This window comes from Ovis canadensis, chromosome X (genome assembly GCF_042477335.2).
Source record: "Ovis canadensis isolate MfBH-ARS-UI-01 breed Bighorn chromosome X, ARS-UI_OviCan_v2, whole genome shotgun sequence".
In the NCBI taxonomy this organism is placed as follows: Eukaryota; Metazoa; Chordata; class Mammalia; order Artiodactyla; family Bovidae; genus Ovis; species Ovis canadensis.
This window is the reverse complement of record NC_091727.1, coordinates 37,956,283-37,968,438: the sequence shown is the minus strand read 5'-3', so window position 1 is coordinate 37,968,438 and position 12,156 is coordinate 37,956,283.

Here is a 12,156-nt window from a genome sequence, read left to right as displayed (position 1 = left end):
TTAAATTCCCTGTGTTCTATTACCTGGTTTTCTTTACTTGAAGTACAGTTGAGTAACAATGTTGTGGTAGTTCCTGCTGTATGGCAGAGTGAGTCAGTCACACACGTGTGTGTGTGTGGGTATGTGACTGAATTACTTTGCCATATAGCAGGAACTACCACAACATTGTAAAAAAAAATATATATATATATGTATATTTATATTATATATATTCTTTTTCATATTTGTGTCCATTATGGTTTATCACAAGATATTGAGCTACTCAGTAGGACTGTATTGTTTGTCTCTATTACCCGTTAATGATAAACTTAAAGTGTAAGATCCAAGAAAGAGATGAAACTTTAAATTTTGAAAAATCTCATCCTTAGTTTACTTTTGGAAGGCATATTGATGTTTAGTTGCTGCACACAAAAATCCTTAGGTAAAAGATTTAAAACTTTATTTTTAATTCCATCAAAGGGAAATATTGTATCAGAGAGTCATAGTCTTGAATTCTGCAACCTGGGATATTTAAATTTAAGGAAATACAAACTAGAGTGAGACATGAGAACTTCTTGGGTAAATTAATGTAAGACTGTTAGAGAATGAAGAACTGTGGTGAAGGAAGGGAGTAGGTGGGAGGAAGCAAGAGAAAATAACTTTCATTGCCATTTCATACCCATCCTCTGCCACAAATCAAATATTCTTATTCTCTAATTTAATGTCAATGCTAACATTGACCCTCATATACATATATATATGTCAATTTTTATTGGAGTATAGTTGATTTACAATGCTGTGTTAATATCAGGTATACAACCAGCATATATTAATAATAGAAAAATATTAAAAGGATTAATAGCAAAATAAAAAAGGATTTCTGCTGGCTCATAAAATAATAGCCTCATTGATTAGAACTAGTCATTTTCTCAGGGAGCTCAGCTCGGTGCTCTGTGATGACCTAGAGGGATGGAATGGCAGTTGGGAGGCTCGAGAGGGAGGGGATATATATATACATATAGGTGATTCACTATGTTGTACAGCAGAAACTAACCCTGTACAGCAATTATACTCCAATTAAAAAAAAAAAAGAAAGAAACATAGTGTTAGTACAAAAAACAATTTCCCAGAAATGTTTCAGTAACATGTAGACTGTGGTTGCATCAGGGAACATTTTAGTAATCTATAGACGGGTTACAACAGGGAACACTTTGCTTTTAGTTCAAGGATTACAAACTCCACTGCCCACCTGGGTCAGGGAGGTCATTTAAATATGTAAAATGGGTCAAAGGTTTATCAAGGAATGATAAGGACTGTGGTAGAATAGCAAACACATGCCCTATACAAAGGCATTCAATTTAAAACATTAAAAAAATACTGTAAAGGACATGCAAACATGTCTCTTGGCCAAGCCACCTTGGTGTGACCTCCAGTTTAATTACTTAGCCATTTTGATGGAAAATAAAGCTAGTCTGTCTTTATCACATTCAGATGGCCCTTACCTCACATGTAACTGTCACATTCTGGAATCATGAGTAAGCTCTGCAGATGGAATCATCCTATGGGGAGATTTTATAGAACGCAGTGACTATAAGACATGATGCTGTGCCTCTGGGATTTCTGACCCCTAAAATCTTAAAATCAATAGATTAAAAAAAACAGAGTTCAAAAAAGGTCTAAATAAATGGTCAGTTTTGCTTTAAAACTTATGTTGTATATGAACATGTATAACTTTTCTTTCCAATTAAGGATGGCATCACTAATTCAATATATATTTTACTCTAGATCAAGGGCCAGCAAAATTTTCCTGTAAAGGTTCAGGTAGTAAATATCTGAGGCTCTCAGGCTACATGATCTCTGTCACAAATACTAAAGTTGCTCACTGCACTGCAAAAGTAGCCATAGACATTATGTAAACAAATTTGTGTGACTGTGTCCCAATAAAACTTATTTATGGACTTTGTGATATTTTCAATGAAAAATTGAGGTCCTAGTTTGTTTGTTTGTTTTTTTCAGTAAGTGGGTAAAACCATTAATAGTTACCCATGTCTTTAATGCTCAGCCAAAATTAAGTCAATATGAATCTTGTTTCTGAACTCTAAATTGAGCTCCATTTACTATCAAAACCCCACAGAATATTTTCCAGTTGTTATGGAAAAAAAGCAATATCATTCCTCAGAGCCAGCCAGCTGGCGTACAATGACCAGGCAGTGGGAGTGTCTGCCCACATGGGAAGGCTTATGACTTTCACTGTCTTGCTATGCACTGTGATAATAAAATGGAGACAGATTTTAGTTAGGTTTTTCTTTAATATTTAAAATATTTATTTGGCTCCACCAAATAAATTGCATGTGGGATCTTTTTTTTTTTATTGAAATTGTAGTCAGTGAACCCTATTATTGGCTGTACTCCTGGTCTGGCCCCCTGAGTGTAGGGGGATGACCACTCCCACTGGGCCACCCTTGGAATGCCTCATGGGGTCAGCCTCTGTGATGTTTGTCCATGTGGTATCATTGGAAGGTTGTAAGAAAACCTCAGACAAGTCTATCCTAAAATACCTCAAATTCTCCCATTCAAAACAGAAATAGTAATGATAGAAATGCATAAGAATTACCATGCATTGACTTGTCTACCATGTGCCAGAGATTCTGTGTTAAGTGTTTTATTTACACTTGAGAGATGAGGAAATGGGGTTTCTGAGAGGTGAAATAACTTGTCCAAAGCCACTGAAGAAATAATGGGGAGAGGATTCGGGACTGGATGTAGGGAACAAGTAGGGTGAAGAAGACTGTGTGGGAAACTTCAGGAAAAAGGATGTTTAAAGTTGTGAGAAGAGAGGGTTGTATGAGGACAATATGAAAGGATAGGGTTGAAATGAAAGGGTGTGTCACAAGTTTCCCATGGCTGCTTTTGTTCCCGTGTGTCCTTTCTCTTCAACTTGAGCTGTTTATTGACAGCTCATAGTGTACGGGGGCTTCTCTGGTGGATCTAGTGGTAAAGAATCCGCCTACCAAGGCAGGTGATGTAAGAGACAAGGGTTCAATCCCTGGGTCGGGAAGATCCACTGGAGGAGGAAATGGCAACCCACTCCAGTATTCTTGCCTGGAGAATCCCATGGACGGGGGCAGCCTGGGGGGCTATGGTCCATGGGGTCACACAGAGTTGTACATGACTAAAGCGACTGAGTTTTCTCACACAGTGTGCAGAGTGCTTCCAGATTGCTGCTATCACAGGAGCCAGGATTTTCTGTGTTAGCTGAGCCTGTGAGACCTGCACTTGTGCAGTGTGTCAGCTCTGCTGCAGCAAAGACGATGAACCATATGACCAAAGTAATAAGCAATCATCAAATAAAATGGCTCGAAAAGAAAAGTTATACCATACACACTCATGAAGAATCTTAAATAATTATTCAAACCTTCTTCCCAACATTTTGACACAATATTAAAAAAATAAACAGTGGAACAATGTTCACAAACATCACCATATTGTAGTACAATTAATTACCATAGTTTGATTGTTAAATATTGAGCCGGCCAAAAAGGTTGGGTTTTTCCATACCATCTTAAAGAAAAACCTGAGTGAAGTTATTGGCCAATCCAGAAGATCACCTTTTCTAACCTCTAAAAAATATAACACTTTGAAAAGTGAGGTGATTGCATAAGACGTTAAGGTACTTTTGTTCTTCTAGAAAGATTTCAGCATTTAACAGACTCAGGGCCTTCCTGGTTCAAAAGTTGTTGTCCAGTCAGTCAGTCATGTCTAACTCTCATGCCCCATGGACTGCAGCATGCCAGGCTTCCCTGTCCTTCACCATCTGGAGTTTGCTCAAACTCATGTCCATTGAGTCAGTGATGCCATCCAACCATCTCATCCTCTGTCATCCCCTTCTCCCCTCTGTCTTTCCCAGCATCAGGGTCTTTTCCAGTGAGTCAGCTTTTTTCATTTGGTGGCCAAGGTATTGGAGCTTCAGCTTCAGCATCAGTCCTCAGAAGAGGTGTGTCTTATTTTGGCAACCCAGATCTTTTTCCAACGACTCGGTAAACATTTTACGTATGGTCAAAGCTGTCATGTAGTAACAGACCTCAAGTAAGATGAATATTAAAAACACCTGTAGTGAGAAAAAAAAGATTTAAGAAAAAGAAGATGAAAAGCATATCTACAGTTGGTAAAAACGGAAGGGAACAATGGAAGTTATTGCATTCACTGAAAATGAAAGTAAATGTAAAATGGATAGAAAGTTTTAGAGTCAGGAGACTGAAAGTGGTCCTCCAACTTCAGTGTGCATCTCTATCACCTGGAGGGGTTGTTAAAACACAGATCACAATCCTCACCCTTAAAGTCTCTGATTCAGAAGGTCTAAAGTGAGGCCTGATAATCTGCATTTTTAGCAAGCTTCCAGGTCATGCTGATGATGCAGGTCTGGGGACCACCCTTTAAAACTATTGGACCTGGACTTCCCTGGTGGTCCAGTGGTTAAGACTCTGCACTTCCAGTGAACAGGGCATGGGTTCGATCCCTGGTCTGGGAACTAAGATCCCACGTGCCCTGTAGTGTGGCCAAAAGCAAACAAACAAACAAAATCTGTTGGATTGGAGCAATGGCTACTTATACTTTTCAAGCTAACTACTCCCAGTAGCAAAGGAGAGTAGGCAACCATGGGCTAAGATTTATCACAACAGTGTAGTAAAGATACAGGACCAGATGTTAAGGGGACAGGACACAGGCAGAGTCTGGAATAACTCGTGTGTCTGTGCTCATGTTCAGTTGCTCAGTCGTGTCCAACTCTGTGACCCCATGGACCATAGCCCACCAGGTTCTTCTGTCCATGGGATTTCCCAGCCAGATTACTAGAGTGGGTTGCCATTTCCTCCTCCAGGGGATCTTCCCAACCCAGGGATCGAACTTGGGTCTCCTGCATTGATTCTTTACCACTGAACCACCTGTTAAGCCCAATCCATGTGTAGGCCTCCTAATGGTCTTTGCCTCCCATGAGGAGTCACACAGAACATCCTTTTCCCCCAGCAGGTAAAAGGCAGCAACGTGCACACAATGTTTCTGCCCAGGGAAGCCATTTGAGACATAGTTTAGGGGTTTCTCTCTCTTTTTTTATTATTGTTTTTCTTTTTTGCTGGAGACTGGTCACATAGGTACCCTCTGCCTCGCATGTAGCAGAAGGCCCAACTTCCAGGAGGAAAGTAGGTGTTCAGAATAAAACACATTGTGTGAACTGTCCAGGCACAGTAAAAATCCTCATCAATTAGGAAGCCTTAAGGACCCTCCCCAAATCCAAGCTCCCAGACACCAGCCAAGGACCAAGTTGGCAAATAGGCCTTTCTAAGGGTACCAGTCTCAGATCTGCTTCATTCTTATTTCTGCAGAGGACAGTTGGCAGAAACCTCAGATAATACCATCAGTAGTATTATGGAACCCTATGGGATAGAATGATGAGGTGAAATCAACAAGGTGAAGCCTATTAAGGGAAAACGAGAGCTTTGCATTAAAGTCCAAAAGATCAATGACTAGTACTGGATGGTGGAGACCTAGCTTGACAGCAATTAATGTGAAAAACCCCCAAGGGGGTTTGTTGCTCAATATCAATTAACAGTGTTAACTGAGCCAGTGGAAAAACTAATGGAAACTTATTCTAAATTAATGGGTGTGTCATGTCTAGATCAATGGGTGTAGAACTCCCATGGTATTCTGAAACGATCAAATATCATTTGGAAAAACACTTCTAAGGTTTTTATTCTAATACAGATATGAATAAGTAAAAAAAGTGCAGTAGCTGTACAGGCTGCTAGAGTGACATTGATATATGAGCAACCTTATCATTTTTGAAATGAGCCCTTGAAATTTTTGAAACGAGTCTGGGTGATTCTCTCTTGCTCCATTTGGCAGAATTGAGACCAGTGGAGGCAGCTTTAGGGAGGTAGATACAGTGACACAGTAGAAAAGAATTAGAACAGACCAACTGTGGAATTAGCTGATGTGGGCAAGAATGTCTTCCCCAGTAATGCAAGTATTTACACAACTGGATGAACATGGATCTCTAGGCTGGATGAGACACTGGAACTGAAGATCTGCGTGTGTGTGTGTGTATCTGCTCAGTTGCTCAGTGGTGTTGGACTCTTTGCAACCCCATGGACTGTAGCCCACCAGGCTCCTCTGTTCATGGCATTTCCCAGGCAAGAATACTGGAGTGGATTTCCATTTCCTTCTCTAGGGGATCTGCTCGACCCAGGGATTAAACTCACGTCTCCTGCATTGGCACCTGGGTTCTTTACCATTGAGCCACCATCTCTTTCTATTCTACTGTGCTTGACCCTGTGGTTCTGTTAATTTAGATGTCTCCACTGTGCTCATGTCTCAGAGGCTACTGAATGGACAGTCAAAAGAAGAACAAGAGTGGTTACTTCTGCCTGATGTCTGTGAATCTCATTCCGAGTGTTGCCATAGGAGCCCTGGGGATACTCACATGCACTAGGGGCTCATTTCATAACATTGTCTCATACAGGCAGGCCCTCAGTTTGGAGACAAAACTCTTCACTGGCAAGGTTCATGCTTGAAATTTCACTTCTAGAATTAATCTTTAAGGATTATGTGACAAACATCAAGACACCACCTCAGTGAGCAACTCTTAAATTTTAGATGCAATCTCAGTATACACCAGGAAGTTCCTTAGTCCCAGATGAAGCTGACCAGAGCTCTTCCCATTTTACCATTAAACATTTATTTTTCTGCATCTTACTAATATGGTGACTGTCACAAAGCATCCCCTAAAAATAAATACCCCTGGGCGAAGTAGTGCTTTAGCTAATATCATCTAAATCAGGGTTCTCTAAATGTTTCATATTATGTAAAAAATATTTATTTCTAGGAGGAAAAATTCAGTTGTATCAGTAAAAAATTTAGTCATATCCCCACCTGTCTATATCTTTTATTTCTTTGCATCCTTGACATTCTTGACTCATTCTCATTCAGCTTCCTTCCTCGAAACAACCAGAACCCTAATCACAGCCAGCTCTCTGCCTACCCTGCAGCTGTGCCACACTAATGCCTTTGGCTGGAATAAAATTCATCACCATGCAGATGGTTCTCTCTTGAAATTGATGCTGGAAACCTCATGTTGGACCTCATGCTCAACCATCAGACTGTTGTTCCTGAATGTAGTCACTCTCCCTAAAAGTATATCTCAGACCTGGTGGTGATGGTGGTTTATTGCTAGGTTGTGTGTGACTCTTTGTGACCCCTTGAATTGTAGCCCACCAGACTGTCCATGGAATTCTCCAGGCAAGAATACTGGAGTGGGTGGCCCTTTCCTCCTCCAGGGGATCTTTCCAACCCAGAGATCAAACCCAGGTCTCCTGCATTGCAGGCAGATTCTTTACCATCTGAGCCATCAGGGAAGCCCATCTGAAACTTAAGTTTGCTCTAAGTCACCTGGGCATCTTAATTAAGTACACTTTCTGAACTGGTCCTGGAATATGTGAACTTGTGCTTCTAATAAGCCTCAGGTAAGCTATGACCTTGGTGACCATTGAGTAGCAGAGTCCTCAATGACAATTTTATACCTTATTATCTCCCTCCAAGCTTCTAACACCTCCTCACCAATCCTTGCAGCCAGGTAGTGCCCTGTTTCTTACTGTACCAAGAAAGTTATAGGAATCAGAAGAAATGCCACCTCATCTACTGACCTGCCTGCATCCAGACCCACACATTCTGCCTTTCCACCTGTTAACAGACATCTCCAACATAACCGGGCTCAAAAGTGAACTCCTCGTGTTGTCCCCACAGTCTCTTCTCCCAAGTTCTATGCATCAGTTCCCGCTGATGTTGCTGTCATTTCTCCAGTTGCTGACATCAAAGGTCTTGAAGTCTTCCTTCTCATGTTTCTTTCCTTTTACCCTGTATCCAATCCTATTTGCTTTACCTTCAGCATGCATCTGTAGTCTGACCACTTCTCACCACCTGCACCGTTACCATACCTCCCTGTCACCTGGATCAACATAATCATCTGTTAACTGACCTCCCTCCATCTTAGCCTTGTGCTGTTAGGGTCTATTTAAAACCAAGTAGTGAGAGTGATCTATGTTACTGAATCTAACATGTGTGTGCTCAGTCATGTCCAACTCTTTTGGACCTCATGGACTATAGCCTGCTGGGCTCCTCTGTCCATGGAACCTTCCAGCAAGGATACTGGAGTGGGTTGCCATTTCCTTCTCCAGCGGATCTTCCCGACCCAGAGATGGAACCCATGTCTCTTGTTTCTCCTGCATTGCAGAGAGATTCTTTACCACTTGAGCCATCAGGGAAGCCCTGTTGAATTTAAAGTGAAAGTGAAAGTCGCTCAGTCATGTCCGACTCTTTGCAACTCCATGGAACTCTCTGTCCATGGAACTCTTCAGGCCAGAATACTGGAGTGGGTAGCCTTTCCCTTCTCCAGGGCATCTTCCCAACCCAGGGATCAAGCCCAGGTCTCTTGCATTGCAGGCAGATTCTTTCAGCTGAGCCATAAGGGAAGCCCAAGAATACTGGAGTGGGTAGCCTATCCCTTCTCCAGCGGATCTTCCTGACCCAGGAATCAAACCAGGGTCTCCTGCATTGCAGACAGATTCTTCACCAACTGAGCTATCAGGGAAGCCCAAGATGCCATCAATTGTGAGAAGCAGCCTTATAGTATGTATAAGAAAAGTAAGGGACATTGCTATGAACTAAACTTAAACTAAACTATAAAGCTTTGCCTTAAAACTGTGCGTGCATGTGTGCTAAGTCGCTTCAGTCATGTGCAATTCTTTGAGATCCAATGGACTGTAGCCCGCCAGGTTTCTCTGTCCATGGGATTCTCCAGGCAAGATTACTGGAGTGGCTTGCCATTTCCTTCTGCAGAGGATCTTCCCAACCCAGGGATCGAACCCATGTCTCCTGTGGTTCCTGCATTGCTGGTGGATTCTTTACTGCTGAGCCACTGGGTAAGACTTAATGCTAATCTTGTGCAAAACATCACTTAGTCTCACCAGAATCTTTCTGCTTGAAGAAATTTCACAATTCCAGGATATTTGACACTTTTTTTAAAAAACTGCATTCAGATTCATTCATCACTTGATGGAATGATAGGCAATCTTTTTGGATGTATACCATGAATGAAAGAAAACCCGAGTCCCTGTACTCATTGATATATTTTCTTTGACTTTTTTAGTACTAACTTGGTAATGGCTTTGCAAGAAATGACAGACTTTCACTCATTCCCCCAACAATGAACGTTCATTTCACTAGTATCACTTTTTACACTGCTGCTGTGTTTCTCTGACTTTCTATTGCATCTTAACTTTTTGTTTCAGTGCCAAATCATCATATAATCTTTTGGAAGACATTTTTATTTTTTAAATATTTATTTGGCTGTGCCGGATCTTTAGTTGCAGCATACAAACTCTTAGTTGGGGCATATGGGATCTAGTTCCCTTTCTAGGAATTGAACCCAGGCTCCCTGCATTGGGAGCATGGAGACTTAGCCACTGGACCACCAAGGAAGTCTCTGGAAGGCATTTTAAACAGCAATTAAACTCAACACATGTAGTACTGATAATGCAGAGAACTTGCCTAAAGGGAAGAAAAGAATTTTCCTGAACAAGTTCCTTTGTGCAGGCAAATAACAATGCCTGAACTGTCACATGGCAGATGAGTGTTGTAATACAGTTGCTACAAAGGTAATCCCAATAACCCCAATGATAAAATGTAGGGGAAAAGTGATAAAATTCATTAAGTCAGATCAGTCCCTTCTGTCCTTATAACTAACAAAGGCTCTCCATTGCACTTATGAGAACCCCTACCATATCCTACCGAGTGCTGTGTGAGCTCCTTGTCCCCAGCCCAAGCCCCTTTGTCTTTGTTCCAGAGGGAGTTTGTGAGTGTTTGGAATCTAGCCATGGGCGTATTGAGTTGCAGATACATGTAGCTTGGATTTCTGGGATGTATTTTTGTGGTTCACAGTTGTATCTAGAGGTAAGCTAGCCTCCCCATGTAAGGAATGGCTTCCCAAAATGCTCCTTGTGTCCTCTCTGCTGACTCATCTGTGTTGGACATGAGGATGCAAGACCAAAGGCTATTAAGTAATATAACCATGCATCTGGCTCCCAGCACCTGGAAGAATGGAGATGGTGGGATAGAAACAATTACTGAAATGGATGATGCCACAAGCCAGACTGTCAGAAACTCTTCTGATCACTAGCTCGTATAAAGTTGTAGGCAGGGTGGTTTACTCATGCCAATGTCTGTTGAGACAGAAGTTCTCTCCTATCAGGAACATACATGAAAATGCAGCCATAAACTCTACTCCATACTTCAGGGACTTCAGTGTTTGTAGCATTTGTTGCCTTTGTAAAGTTTGGGCTTCCCAGGTAGCACAGTGGTAACGAACCTGCCCGCCAAGGCAGGAGATGTAAGAGACTCAAGTTCCATTCCTGAGTTGGGAGGATCCCCTGGACTGGAAATGGCAACCCACTCCAGTATTCTTGCCTGGAGAATCCCCATGGATAGAGAAACCTACAGGGCTATAGTCCATGGGGTTGCAAAGAGTCAGACAGGACTGAGCACACCTGCACACAGCTAAGGTTCATCATTTATTGCAGTTTTTTTGTCATTCTACATAAATCCTTGATTTTGTGCCTAATTTTGTATTTGTACCTTTGAATTCTTTCCTTTTTAAAAAGCATTTATTTATTTACTTATTTACTTGCTGCTCTGGGTCTTCTTTGTGGCACATAGGGTGTTTCTCTAGTTGTAGCCTATGGGCTTCTCTTGTTGCGGCATGTGGGCTTAGTTGCCCCACGGCATGTGGGATCTGAGTTGCCTAACCAGGGTTGGAACCTGCGACCCCTGCATCGAAAGACAGATTCTTAGCTAGTGGACCACCAGGGAAGTCCCTGAATTCTTTCTTTTAATTGTGCAAGACTCAGGTGCCACAAAACCTAGATCCACTCCTGCTCTGACATCTGTAACACTACCCTTGTCCCCACTTCCCACACACTTGCCCTGAGCTCTTGCCATGTTGGTCTCTGCACTGTTCCTCAGACAATTCCCACATCTCCTGGTCTCTGCACTGGTGAGTCCCTCTGTCTAGAGCCCTCTCCCTCCAAACATCCACATTGCTTGCTTCATCCCCTTTCAAAAGGCTTTTCTCAAAATGCACCTTCATAGGGAACTATATTCAATATCCTGAAATAAACTATAATGGAAAAGAATATTTTAAAATGTATATAAATATGTGTAACTGAATCACTTTGGTGTACAGCAGAAACTAAAACAACATTGTAAATCAATGGAAAGGAAATCCAAAAAAGAGCAGGTATACATATACATATATCTGATTTATTTTGCTGTACAGCAGAAACTGACAAAACATTGTAAACCAGTTATGCTTCAATAAAAAAAAATTTTTTTAAGAAAGGAAAAAAAAGTCCACCTTCTTCAAAAAGCCCTCCCTGTCCTGTCCTCTCCCTTGGTATATGCAGTCCATATCTATACACATTTCTGAAGCTTCTTACTCCACTTTCATCTTCTCCTTCTGTAGCATTTTTACATTCTGAAGTAGATAAGTTGATAATGATTGATTGAGCAATAGATAGGTGATAGACACTATCAACAAATAATCAGATTATGCTTAGAGTTAATTGCCTCCTCTTCCACAGGAATGTACTCAATAAATACTTGTTAAATGAGTGAAGCTCTGCTTATATAAAAATCTGTGAGCCACTTACTTAGGTAATACACACACACACTCACACACACACACTTACACACACACAAACTCACACACAAACACACACAATGCTCTTCTAAACCAAATTGGTAACAACTTCTAGGACCTTAAGTGAACCCTGAAAGGAAAATCAAGATGGAGTTGGTATTGCTAAGAGAGCTCTCTAAAATGAAGCCAGGAGGCCATTAAGGAAGTGTGATTTATGCATGTCTCACTCTGGATGGAATCTGATCTTTCGACCTGATGAAGCCATCCGAACACCTGCCAGAAACAAGATACTTATCTGACCCTTACCCTAAAATAACTCTTGATAGTCTATGTATTAACAGACCCCTACCCTAGAGCAACTTTTTTGATTCCTTAAGGACAAATATTTTTTAACTCAAGTCACAGTCAGTCACAGTTGTCTTCAGGCAACTTTT